The sequence below is a fragment of the Pelophylax lessonae genome, assembly GCF_965119305.1.
Source record: "Pelophylax lessonae genome assembly, chromosome: 10".
Lineage (NCBI taxonomy): Eukaryota > Metazoa > Chordata > Amphibia > Anura > Ranidae > Pelophylax > Pelophylax lessonae.
This window is the reverse complement of record NC_138777.1, coordinates 70696738-70710896: the sequence shown is the minus strand read 5'-3', so window position 1 is coordinate 70710896 and position 14159 is coordinate 70696738. Positions and strand designations below refer to the sequence as shown.

General features: G+C 45.6%; 1 protein-coding gene across 2 annotated transcripts in view; it reads right to left on the bottom strand.

Annotated features, from left to right (window-relative positions):
* The window catches only part of CPT1A (carnitine palmitoyltransferase 1A), a 104073-nt gene extending 98061 nt beyond the window's left edge, over window positions 1–6012 (bottom strand). Inside the window, exon 1 of one of the 2 annotated variants that reach the window (XM_082270011.1) lies at window positions 5690–6012. The gene's annotated coding sequence lies outside the window, so the exon portion shown is untranslated. The remainder of the gene's footprint in view (window positions 1–5689) is intronic. The other variant, XM_082270012.1, reaches the window with a different exon arrangement.
* Window positions 6013–14159: the final 8147 nt, after the last annotated feature.

Below are 14159 nucleotides of genomic sequence, written 5' to 3'. Positions count from 1 at the left end.
CGGTACGTTATAGGTTTGCTTTTCCACTAAAGTAGTACTAAAGTTAAGTGGGTGGGATAACAACGGGGTGGGTGTGATTCTCTGACCAATCAGTGGCTAGTAGTGACTGCATGCAAAGGATTGTGGGATATGGTACCAGTTTGGTACCTGTTGGAACCACAATTGAGTAGGTACTGTTTTTTCAGAGCCGTACCGTACCGTACCGTTCGGTTCCATGCAGTGGAAAAGCAAACCTATACCGTACCGTACCGAACCGTTCCGACCCTATACCATGCGGTACAGCAGTGGAAAAGCACAAAAGCGTGCCGAACCGATACGGTTCCATGCAGTGGAAAAGCGCCATATGAGTACTTGAACGTGGTCAGTGGTGGCGCCAGCCATTGACTTGTACAGGGTACAAATCCGTCTTCATGGCTGCCAACCATGGTTGTATGCATAGGGGTGAAGTTTCTCAGCTGAAGATTTCGGTCAACAGAAAAGGTAATCCTATATATATAAATCAACGCCTAATAAAAACGTTAGTACTATATATTTGCTTCTACTGTCCCTTACATAACTCCACTAATGACAGCCAATCACAGGAGGTGTGGTGTGGCACTGCTATGAAGCGTGTACACGTCTGCTTCCACATGACAACAAAACATGAAACCTCTAGCACTTAGCCCTCAGTCACACACAAGTGGAGTGTTTGTGTTTTTTTTTTTTTTTTTACTGAAGTGCTTTTATGTGTGTAGATAGGTTTTTAAAACATGTTACAATCTTTGTGCAAGTGTTTTTGCACGTGTATAACGCTCCAGGCCTTTGTTTGCTGTGCTAGGCAAGAAGGGAGAGGAGCTCTAGTGGAGGAAAGCATCTGTTTAAGCGCAGAGAGGCATGTGCTGTGTATATACAGGCACTCCTATTGAAGTCTTTGGGGCCAAAAACACCTGATTATGCTCAAATACGCTACATGCATGTGTGCAGAGCCTGCATACTGTCTTTCATTCCTGGGGCCAGCTGCCCATTGAGGTGCATTAGAAGAGGTAGCTGTACACAGTCATGAGCCACAGGCTGTACATTCAGAGCATAGGCCAGTGAATATGCAGATGCTTTATGCAACTCCTGGCACACAACGGTGTACAGTCACCCAGGAATGGCACCAGCACATAGGCAGGGCAAGCAACTGCCTTAGGATGCCACGATGGGGGTGGGGGCAAGTTGCTGTTTTCACAGACCACTGGCAGCCTATACACTATGGTACACAACCAGTTGCCTGTTCTCACAGAACATCGGTGAGTAGGAAAAAAGTTGTCACCGCCTTGAAGGCGGCCATGTTGTTGGTTGGTAGCGAGCGGACTAACAATGTCCACTCATAGCGTGTACTGTAGTGTATAGGCTGCCGGTGGTCCGTGAAAACAGCAACTCATCCAAATCTCTAATTATTGCTGCTGTAGATTCATTTTGGCGAGTTGGAGTTTTCGGCAGAACACCAGCATCTCAAATGGTGCGAGTCACCCCTGCCTGCTCTGGCCGACTCTCCTCCCGATTCAGACTGTGATCTCGGAGCAGTGTGTCATATTCTGCTTTGTTTAATGACTGATCACTTCTCCTTTTGTGAGTGCATTTAGATCTTGTTTTTAATATAAATTATTTGTTTTTATGCTACACTTACAAGCTCCTTTTGTGCTGGGTTCTTTGCTTGATTTTCACAGCTTGAGGGCCCATTTACACCATAAATTGCACAGGAATGTGAGCTACATTCCTGTGCAATTTGCATGCAATTGGGGTGCAGTGCGATTTCAGCCCACCCATTTCAAACTGGCTGCAATTGCACCGCACCGCACCGAAAGTAGTGCATGCACTACTTTTGGAAATGCACTGCAACTGGATTGCATTGTACTTCTGTACCATGCGATCTGGGGAAGACAAACACACCGCATTTGTGACCTACATTTGGGGTGCCATTAACATGGCACTGACATCTGCTGCATATCGCCAGGGCAGTGCATTTGAACGCAGCGTGGGAAATTCGTAGAGAAAGCAGGTTTCTCTCACTGTGTTCTAGTTTAAATGGGCCCTGTGGCTGGGTTCACACCGGTGCCATCACAGACATCGCATTGCTGTGCACATCACATGAGATGTCTGTGCGATATGAATTCAGCCGTACAGTTTGTATGGCTGAATTTGCATCGCATTTGGACCAAAATGGTGCAGGACCCTTTTTTTGGTCCGCACAGAAATCGCATCGCATGGGTGTTCACACCCATGCAATCCAATTTCTTTCCAATCACACTGCGATCTGCAAACCCATTTGGGGGTTTAATTCAAACAGAGTTCCAGCCTAGGGTGAAAAAAATAAAGGTTGGCAGATACAACTACTGTAGCTATTGACTTTTAATATAAGGACACTTACCCGTCCAGGGAGCCCGTGATGTCGGCACCCGAAGCCGACCCGTCCATCGGCTCCGGGTGCAGGCGCTGGCATCCTTACTAAGGGAAACAGAAAGTGAAACTTTGCGGCTTCACAGCTTGTTTCCTACTGCAGATGTGCGAGCCGCTCTGCGATTTCTGAAAGATCCCGTTGTCTTCTGGGACCTGTGTGTGTCTCCCAGAAGGCAGCGGGGGGGAGGAGAAGGGGCCGCAAATGACGTAGGTCGCCGTGGGGCCCTTACACAGAAGTGGGAGCAGGTACCTGTTTCTGACAGGTATCTGCCCCCCCTCCCAAAAGGTGCCAAATGTTGCACCAGAGGGGGGGAGTAAGCAGTAAAGCGGAGCTTCCACCTTTGGGTGGAACTCCACTTTAACTTTCTATAGACACCTGTGTAAACTGCCTCAGAGTTAGATGCGATGCAGGAACCACATCGCATATGTGTGAACTGAGACTGAGAGAGTTCCCTGTTCCACCATCCTGGCCTGCATAGGCCGGCTTTAAAGTTTCAGACCCGATTCACACATATGCGGTGCGGGAACCGAGACTGAGAGAGTTCCCTGCTCCACCATTTTGGCCTGTATAGGACGGCTTCACAGTTTCAGGCCCGATTCACACATATGCGATGCGGGAACCGAGACAGAGAGTTCCCTGCTCCACCATCCTGGCCTGCATAGGACGGCTTCACAGTTTTAGCCCTGGTTCACACATATGCGGTGCGTGAAACGCAGGGAACCCTGTGCGTTCCCCATGCCGCACTGCAATTTGTACTGTGTTTTGCAATCTGCTGTGAGTGTCAATTCAAAGTTAACACACCAATAGCAGGTCACAAACGCAGTGCGATCCAGTTCCAGTGTGGCTCACTGTGGCGCTGCGGACGGTGTTGGGGAGGGGGGAGCGGCAAAATGCGCCTTTGCCTGGGTAGACAAAAATTCTTGCACGGCCCTGCAGCCACCTCACAATGAGCGACTACACAGGGCTGGCGGTTCTGGACATATCGCTAGGCAGGCTCTGTGCGCTTTATAGCTCTGTGCATGAAGCAATATAAATCATATGCGTCTATGACTGTGCGGTGCCGAGCGTACAAGCGACTGAGCGCTGAAAAGTGAACACGCACAATTACAATGGGAGTCTGACTGTTACGCCTAGTCAGGTTTGAGGAAACCCACCACAGAGCGCTCACGTGTGAATGGGGCCAAAACTTTATTTATAAACAGCAGTACAGGATAAACAAGGAAGTTGAGGAGGAATTATATTGTCCCTTGCAGCCTGGTACTTCTATCATTACACAGCACTCTATATAACAAACATCATCCACCTTCCCTCCTCCTCACATCTCCCTTTTATAGTCAAGGGCACAGCAGCTCCACTACTCTATTCCTATAGCGGGCCACGCCCCTCCGCAGACGTCACGCACCCAACCCCCCTCCCAAACCCGCTCTAAGAACACATGACGGCGGCTGCACAGAAAGTAGGTAAAAGGTCGCGCGCTGTGATTGGCTGGCCTGGATGGAACATGAATCAATGGAGGAGAGGAAGGTTCTCTTTACAATGGAGACCTTCAGACAACGTGTGTGACAGGACAGGCTGAGCCAGATCCTTCCACTGTGTATCAGATCTATAACATAATGATAGGGTTAAAGAGAGTACAAAGGATTGGTGGGCAAAGCTTGCAATCTGATCCACCCGTACATAAAAGTGAATTTGCAAAGTCCAATCCCTGCAATCATTACCCCTACACAGAATGGAGATAGCAGAATGTGAAATAATCCTAAAACATAAATCCTCATCTTTTAGATTGTAAGCTCTTGGGAGCAGCCCCCTCCCAACCCTCTTGTATTGAATTGCATTATAACAGTACCATCTCCCTCTATATTGTAAAATGTTAGCACTATATAAATCCATATCATACAAGATGAAGGCAATGTCTCATCTATGACTGAATGGCACGCGCTGTAAGGTTACGTTCGCGCTCGTGTGGCGCATGTGCACGCGTACGTCGCGGGTACAGCAGCCCATTCATTTAAAAATGAGAAACGCAGGTAATGGCGTCCAGTAACCTTTTTTATTTAAAAAAAACCGCGCCGCGCAAAATTCATCAGCATGGGTCTGCGACAACGCGTCGTTTTAGCGGGCATTTTGCGCTAAGAATGAATGGTACCCCATGTGTCTGCTAAAGAGCAGCGTGTTTTGCCTGTGGGTCCGGAAAGAGCGCGGCGAGGCTAATAAAATAAATCTAACAATGAAAAATATTAACATAGAAATCATCTAAATAGGCAAACATAACTATAACATTTTTTGGAGGCCCTGATGTCTATTGTATCACATGCAATGTAACACATAAATGTAACAAAATCAAAATATAAAGTAACATATAAAAAATAACATTTCTGGAGGTCTGGAATTAATTGGCTATATACAATAATGTGATAACTAGAATTGTGCAACCACATACCAATAGCAACCAGATCACAGCTGTCTTGCCAAAGGAAAGGCCCTTTAATGGGGTTACCCATAGCAACCAGATCACAGCTGTCTTGCCAAAGGAAAGGCCCTTTAATGGGGTTACCCATAGCAACCAGATCACAACAGTCCAGTCTTGTCTAAGGATAACTCATTAAATGTAGCCCATAGCAACCAGTTGACAGCCATATTGTCTAAGGAAAAATGTAGTTACCAATAGCAACCAGATGACAGCTGTATTGCCAAAGGAAAGGCCCTTTAATGGGGTTGCCCATAGCAACCAGATCGCAACAGTCCAGTCTTATCTAAGGATAGCTCATTTAATGTAGCCCATAGCAACCAGTTGACAGCTATATTATCTAAGGAAAGATGTAGTTACCAATAACAACCAGATGACAGCTGTATTGTCTAAGGAAAGATGTAGTTACCAATTACAAACAGATGATAGCTGTATTGTCTAAGGAAAGCCTCTTTAATGTGGTTACCCATAGCAACCAGATCACAACAGCTGCCCACTCTTGTCTAAGGAAAGCACCTATAATGCAGTTGCCCATAGCAACCAGATCATAGCTGTTGTGGTCTGATGTCAGATCATAGATTGCGGCTTGTTGATGAAGACCCTGGCATTGCAAGGGTTACTCATCCCAATGACCCACAACTACATCATCACCATTAGTGTCAGGGTGACACCGGTATAAAGTTGCATGATGAGAATGGTCCTCCTTGCTATCATCAAGCTGCTGGGAAGAAAGCTGCATTACCATACCCAGGGAAAGGGATGCCAGGGTTAGAAGTTGCTGGAAGGGAAGCATGTGTTACCTGCCTGTGCTCTCCTCTGGACAAGCTGCAGCCCGAGCTGTACAGATCTCCAAGCCTCTGTGCCCTGCAACCCTCACAGAATGGAAAGTCAGCCCTCCCCGCCCTGCGCCTTCCTACTAGAGGGAGGGACCTGCATTGTTTCCTCATACACACTACACAGGCTGGAGCTTCCTAGCTGCTGCCATGGAATTTCATTCAAACCCACTAGTGGCAGGCGATGATGAGGAAATCGCTGGATTCGTTGCCATCATTTCAATATTTTGCATGGAATATCGCAGGACTTCCTGTTTTAGAGGATGACGCAGAACAGGCGTGTTAAAGTGTGGACGGACATGACAGTCTGATTGTTCTGTGTATGAAGGCCATGAAGAAAATAAGACGGGTGACAAATACACGTCACCACTGACTGTCTCCTGTTTGGAACTTAATCCCTCTGCTCCTCTTCCTTCCACAATTGTCTCTTTTTCTGGTCTGATGTGTATATATCTGTTCAGTTGTATCCAACGTTTTGCGATTTGAAGCACGTTTCTCGAACACTTTGACGCTCAACATCAAAATTTTCATTATATTCAGTGGTGCTTGTTCACACTGAGCAATGAGGGAGATTTACTAAACGCACAGAATCTGCTGCAGCTGTGCATGGTAGCCAATCAGCTTATAGGGTTTAGCCCCCATCCACATTGGGCCGATTTGACGAGTCAAATAACATGCCAAATCGGAGCCTATTGCCGGCACCATCCAAATCAGTGCAACACCAACTTTGTGGTGCCCCACCGATTCCCAAAAGTAGTTCCTGCTCTACTTTTGGCGACTTCGGGGACAGTTTCAATTGACATCCGTGCATGAACCCATACAGATTTCTCTCAAATCTCCCCCTGAAGTCAGACTGAAATGCCAGTTTGAAATCGCACAGGTCAAATCACAGCCTTTTGCTGGCAATAGCACCGATTTCCAAAAGTAGTTCCTGCACTATTTTTGGCGACTTTGGGGGTGAGTTCAAAAGACATCTGTGCATGAACCCGCACAGATGTCTTTCAAGTCTCCCCCGAAGTCGGACTGAAATCAGGGCCATCTTACCGAATGGGCACACTGGGCAGTTGCCCAGTGGGCCCCACCTGCCAAGCGACCCAGCCCCAGCCAAGCATTAGTCCCGATTCCTGTGTGCATCCCGCCGCTGAACTTAGCAGGTGGCAAGCACCTGTCGGCCCTGCGCTGCTCTCAGGCCACTTGGGCCATGGAGGGGTACCCAATCTCTCTAAAGATGGCCATGTACTATACAATCTGATTGTACATATCCTTTAGATCTACCATCTGCTAGATCTACTGTCAATCTCCCTCGGTCTGGGGCTCCATGCAAGATCCCAACTCGTGGAATTTCAATGATTATGAGAACAGTGAGGAATAAGCCCAGAACTACATGGGAGAATGATCTCAAGGCCGCTTGGACCATAGCCACAAAGAAAACAATTGATAAGACTATGCTGTGAAGAACTGAAATCCTGCAGCACTCGCAAGGTCCACCTGCTCAAGAAAACACATGTACAGGCCCGTCTGAAGTTTGCTAATGAACATCTGAATGATTCAGAGGAGAACTGGGTGAAAGTATTGTGGTCAGATGAGAGCAAAATCAAGCTCTTTGGCATTGAGTCAACTTGCCGTGTTTGGAGGAGAAGGAATGCTGCCTATGACCCCAAGAACACCATTCCCACCGCCAAACATGGAGGTGCAATCATTATGCTTTGGAGGTGTTTTTCTGCTAAGGGGACAGGACAACTTCACCACATCAAAGGGACGATGGATGGGGCCATGTACCGTCAATTCTTGGGTGAGACCCTCCCTACCTCAGCCAGGGCATTGAAAATTAATATTGAATGAAAAAATATCATGAATGAAGTATCATGAAATATCACGAGTGAAGAAGACAAAATATAAAAATGACGTATTTGCTATCCTGGAAATATATTAAATTTAAATATAGGAAATAGGATGATAAAAAATAGTGATGGTGAAGCAATAGATGAGTGACACATAAATTACAAATAAATAATTAATATAAATAAACAGTACATTCATGTGAATCTTGTGCCAAAACACCAAAAAGTAGTGGAATATATTAACCACTTTGCCGCTGCTCACTAGAGCTCTACTGCGGCAAAGTGGTTCGTTATCGTCTGGCAACGTAGACCTACGTCGCCAGACACTCGCCCTTCTCGGCGGCGCACGCGCGCCGCTGGAGGCTCGCTCCCGCTGTATTCAGTCACAGCGGGAGTCGGCCAGGGGAGGAGCAGCGGCGATCGCCGCTGCTCTTCCCCGATCGTCGGGGGAATCGAGTCTGGAGATCCGCCCGCTTGTTTAAACAGAGAGGGCGGATCTCCTAAGTGACAGGCAGGGTCAGATTGCAGGGTTCAGCATAGCTGAACCTGCGATCTGTCCTTGTGTCACTCAGTCACCTCCCCCCACACATGTCAGTAAGCACCAGGCATACATTAACCCCTCCCTCTCCAATAAAATTAACCCCTTCTCTGCCAGTGTAATTTTTACAGTAACAATGCATATTTATAGCACTGATTACTGTAGTAATGTCACTGGTAACCCCAAAAGTGTAAAAAATGTCAGTCAAGGATCTGTCCGCTGCAATGTCGCAGTCCCACAAAAAACAATCGCAGATCGCCATCATTACTCGTTAAAAAAAAAAACCCACCAAAAACGACAGAAATCTTTCCCTTAGTAAACGCAATAACTTTTGCACAAACCAATCAAAATACGCTTATTGCGATTTTTTTTTTTTTTTTTACCAAAAATATGTAGCAGAAAACAAATTGGCCTAAAATGATAAAAAATTTAGATTTTTACATTTTTTTGGGGGGGAATTTCATATAAAAGAATTTGAAAAATATTGATATTTTTTCAAAATTTTCGCTCTTTTTTTGTTTATAGCGCAAAAAGTAAAAATCACACAGGTGATCAAATACCACCAAAAGAAAGCTCTGTTTGTGGGAAAAAAAGGACGTCAATGACGTTCGTTTGGGTACGGCGTTGCATGACCACGCAATTGTCAGTTAAAGTCGCACAGTGCCGAATCGCAAAAATTGGCTTAGACGTAAGACAGCAAAATCCTCCGGTGGTAAAGTGGTTAATAAAAAAGCTGAAAAATAATAAATAAAGATGGTGAGACAATAAATAAGTGACACAATGTGTACACTTGGCACTCTAAAGCCTACATAAATACAAAGTCCATTCAAGTGAATCTTGTGCCAAAAAAATGTGGGTAATATCAGGTGGTGATCAGTGAGCAACCTTATGAGTGACTCCAGCACCAGCTGGTAGAGCAGTGAATCAGTAACCCAAAGAAATCTTCCGGGTGTCCTACACCCTTACCTTACTGCTGTAAAGAAAAAGGGCATGTAAAATCTTGCAATATATCCAGGATGAAGGCTGTAACATCCTAAAAACCAGGCTGTAACATCCTTTTAACTAAAAATATGTAGCAGAAAACAAATTGGCCTAAAATGTTAAAAAAATTTACATTTTTACATTTTTTTTGAGAATTTCATATAAAAGAATGTGAAAAATATTGTTGTTTTTTCAAAATTGTCGCTCTTTTTTTGTTTATAGCGCAAAAAATAAAAATCGCACAGGTGATCAAATACCACCGAAAGAAAGCTCTGTGGGAAAAAAAGGACGTCAATTTCGTTTGGGTACAGCATCGCACGACCGCGCAATTGTCTGTTAAAGTAACAGTGCCGAATCGCAAAATAGGGCCTGGTCATTGAGCAGCCAAATCCTCCGGGGCTAAAGTACAATATGCAAATCAACTTTTTTGAAATGCGTTTTTCTTGATATTTTTGTTGTTCTGTCGTCTCTCACTGTTAAAATAAACCTACCATTAAAATTATAGACTGATTTTTTCTTTGTCAGTGAGCAAACATACAAAATCAGCAGGGGACCCAACACTTTTTTCCTTCACTGCATAGTTGCTGGGAGGGATCTATTGTTGCTCAAGGGGTCTATTGTTCCTGGCTACAGGGGGCTAATTTTACTGCCTTTCATTAGCAAATTCCAAACAAGCTACCTAGCACAAAAAAATACTTGGTTCTGTATTCTCAAGGTAGGGGGTGGAACCGAGGGAAGGTGCTCAGAGGTGGGTAGGGGGTAACTTATAAAGGGGAAGTACCTGCATCAATTCTCTGATGAAAAAAAGCCCTGGGTGACATAGAGAAAGAAAGGTGTTTGGGGGGTCTTTTGTACCTTAATGGATTCCTTGCATTACAGCATTAAAGCGGAACTATACTCACCTCGTCTCCAGTTATGTGGCCTCCCCAAGCTCCCCACCTGGCCGCTGACATCTTCGGGTGGCTGGCTCATGGGCCTCAATCGCCGGCTGCTTTCATTGGCTGGACAGGGATGATGTCACTCTTGTGCATGCTTGGAAGTTCTGTCGGATTTGGCATTGAGCTGCAGGTGCGTGGCTCACTGTACAGGGGCAGACAGGCAGGTAAGTAACTTTAATGCAGAAGAGACAAAGCATGATTCTTCAGCATTAATATTCCTGCCTGTTTGCTAATTTTTAACTTTGACCTGAAGTTCCACTTGCTGACCACAATACGTACTGTACATAAAATTTGCGGTTTGCAAGTGGTTTACCGGGATTATGGCTGAAGATATCAGCCATAAACCTGGAATCGTTTTTTGCAGAAGGCGGACAGCTTTCTCATGAAACCGTTCTGAGCTGCTCATGAGTTTCCACTGGTTCCCCCAAGAAACGATCTGACAGTGTGGCCAGCGGCACCCACAGGCAATCAAGTAATAGATACTCTTTGATCAACTCTATGGCCTTGGAGGACCGGAGGAACGTCATGATTTCACTTCCGGTCCAGGCTGGAAGTGAATACATTTTTTTTAAAGCAAAATATCAAAATGTTTTGATCTGTCAAAAAGGACCTGTCATCGTTATTTCTATTACAGGGGATGTTTACATTCCATTCCATATTGCATGGGTTGCCCTAATGCAACTGATATTGACAATGCACATGTTAACATGCCGCAAAGAAGTAAATGGGCTCTAAGCTTCTCTGTCACTTGAAAAAGAAGATTTTCAAAAAAGCCTGCAAAAGAAATGAATCGCTAGGGAATAAAAAGTTTTATAGTTACCGTGGGTCCCCCCTACCACTACTGGTCCTGCATTGTACAGTATGAGGTCATAGAGCTGCGAGTGGTCAGTTAGCAAGGGGAAGCCGCTTTGAGGAGCAGTCATGCAGCGGAAAGGAAACCTGCGACGGTGAGGAATGAGGTAAGTATATGACCTTATACACAGGGCCGGATTAAGAGCATCATGGGCTTGGTGCTGAGGATTTTGAAGGGCCTTAAGGGCCGTGCCTTGGCATGCACCCAGAGGAGGAAGGGTGCAGCCATGCATGCCTAATTCAACATGGGATGCTGTCTCTGAAGCCCATAAACACATCCATGCATCGGCAACTGTCCCTCCTTCTCCGGCCTTCGTGCTGTGTGGGGAGGTTCTGAGGGAGCTGCCTGGGGAAGCGAGCATAGAAGCCAGACTTGTCACTGTGTTTACAAGTGACAGAAGAGCGGTAACAGTGAATATGGCCAACCCGGGGCCTATATTAAGGTAGGGGCCTGGAGCTGCAGCTCCAATAGCCCCTACGTTAATCTGGCCCTGCTTATACATCACCCTCTAGGCAAAACGAGCAGTTTACCCCTGCAGTAAAGACAGAGGGGAACCTAATGCAAGAGTAAAGTTTTACATCTCTACAGTTAAAGCGGTAGTTTACCCCGCTTTTTAACTTTTACCTACAGGTAAGCCTATAATAAGGCTTAACTGTAGGTAAAATGAATATCTCCTAAACCTGCACGGTTTAGGAGATATTCGGCCTGCATGCAGCCGCTGACACTAGGATCCTTGCCGGCTACTTGCCGTCATCGCGGCTCTGGCCACTCACAGCGCCAGAGCCGCTGAACCCGAAGTGACACCGAGGGAAGATGCCAGCTGCCTCAGTGGTGCCTGGGCGACCGTGTCAGGGCTTCGTTCTAAGGTAAGTAATTTGGGTCCTCCTTGTTTAGATTGGAGTAGGACGGTTTGGAGGTTCTCCTCCAGGATGACGCTCTCAAAAAAACACTTTCTGTGATCTACAAGTCACTACTTCCCTCCGTTCATGTGGGGCTAGATGCCCTGCTAACTGCGTGGCGTTTAGGGGAGCAGGACTTGGACAATGAAGACTGGGAAGATCTCTGGGACAGCCCATTTCAAGCACTAGTATCGACTAAAGACCGGCAGATCCAATTTAAAATAGTGCACAGAATTTAATTTACACCACGATGACTACATCGGATATACCCTTATTCCTCTTCTTGCTCTAGTGACCCTGCTTGATTTGCCCATATCTTTTGGGAGTGGCCTCAGATTAGTAGCTACTGGCGGGAAGTGACCCAATTTATATCTACCCTAACTACTATACAGGTCCCTCTAAAAGTTGGAGTTTGCCTCCTGGGGTTAGTTGACTCTCTGGCCCAATCTTTCTTAAGCTTTTCAGCACAGAGGAACCCTTGAAACACATTTCCTGTTTCAGGGAACCCCTGCTAAAAATGCTATATCTGCAACTCATGATACATTAGTGTGATGGTCAGTGGGAAGAAAGCTCCTTACACTTGTGGTTATTGGGAAGAATTATCCCCTACAGATAGCTAAAACAATGAATGGTGTCAGTGGGAATTTATCTGAAAGGCAGAAATTGCTCATTGCTCAAGGAACCCCCAGCAACCTCTGGAGGAACCCTGGCTGAGAAACCCTGCTCTGGTAGTTAGTAGGACAATGCAAACTCTCTTGAGTCTCTTATTATTTTATGGTAGTGCTCAAGTGGAAATCAGACACCTCCCCTAATCTGCCCTTCTGGAAGTGTTTATGGGGTTGTGCCCCTATACAAAGCTACGTATTTGTCCCGGGGTGCCCTAAGATAATTTGAGAGGGTCTGGCACTTGTGGACAGATTCAGGGTGTACAACAGATGATCAGGAGTCCACAGACTGAATTCATCCCCCCCCCCGATAAGGTTTAGTTTATGACATGAAAAAATAATTCCTCGGCAGGGACTCTCATTACATGTGTTCAGGTAGGATTCTAAACATATAGAGAGTTTAATATTCTTCCAATACATTTTCCTGATAGTTGAGAGGGAACAGGAATCTCCTTATAATTCATTAACCCTAAGCCTCGGTTCACACTGGGGCGGCACAACTCCTTACTACTTCGGGGGCGACTTGTGCATTCCCATGCACCACGACTTCGGAGCAACTTGCATGGACTTCCCATAATGGAAGTCTATGCAAGTCGCTCCGAGGTCACCCCGAAGTAGTACAGGACCCTTTTTCTAAGTCGGAGCGACTTGTGTCGCTCCTATTAGAACGGGTCCTGTAGCAGTCAATGGACTGCGAGGGAGCACGACTTGTCAGGCTGACAAGTCGCCTGACAAGTCGCGCTAGTGTGGACCGAGTCTTAAAGTGATTTTATAAGAGAATGACAGGCCGAGGTGTATGGAAGGTGTGTTGTTTCTTTCCTCCTTTTTTGGGGGGGGGTTCTATTATAGGAGGTGTTAGTAGTTCTATTTTTTATGTATTAGCCGAGGAAAGCCCAAAGGCTATGTTTTGCACCTATACATCTCAATTTTTCTATAAAAAGAAATAAAAAAAAAAAAAATCTCCCTGCAAGGTAATATCATAATGCATCACATACTGGCACATTATGAGAGTCTTACCTTAAAACGAAGCCCTCCAGTAGCGCCCTGTCATCACTGCAGAGGCTTCCATTTTCACCCAGGCTTCCTTCTGAGTTTGCAGCTTGCGGCCACTTGAATGGCGGAGCTGCGATGATGTCACCCCATGGCGGCGTGGGAGTCACGGTTTATGGCACAGATCTCTGAAGGAAGGTATGCCATTCCTTCAGAGCGAATGTAATGTCTTTGGCTTCTGCTCACTGGAAAATGTGTTTGCACTATTAAAGTGGTAGTGGGAAGGAGTGGCAGGGGCGAATCGATTTTTGACTTTCTTATGACACAGGATTTCCTTCCTCTATTGGATATGGACCTTGGGTCTTGGTGGTGCCTAAAAACATATGTTTTTGGTTTCTGGGTTTATCTGTGTTTAACATTTGACTCCATTATTCCTTCATGGGTAAAGACTCTCTTTAGGGGATTTCACATCCTTTTTCCCTGCCTAGACCAATCCGTTATCTTTTAGCCCATTTTTTGAGATCTCGCTGCATGGCGTGTGAGATATTTATTTGCTTTTATTCAGGGTGTATATTTTGAAAATTCTATAACATCCGGATCCTGAGGAGGCCTATTTTGGAAAAACGCGTCAATCCACCGCATCATAAGATGTATTATGTTATGTGATATACCACTGATATTGCTGTATTTTTATGTGTTGATTTTATTATTTTGTTTTCAATAAAATTTGTA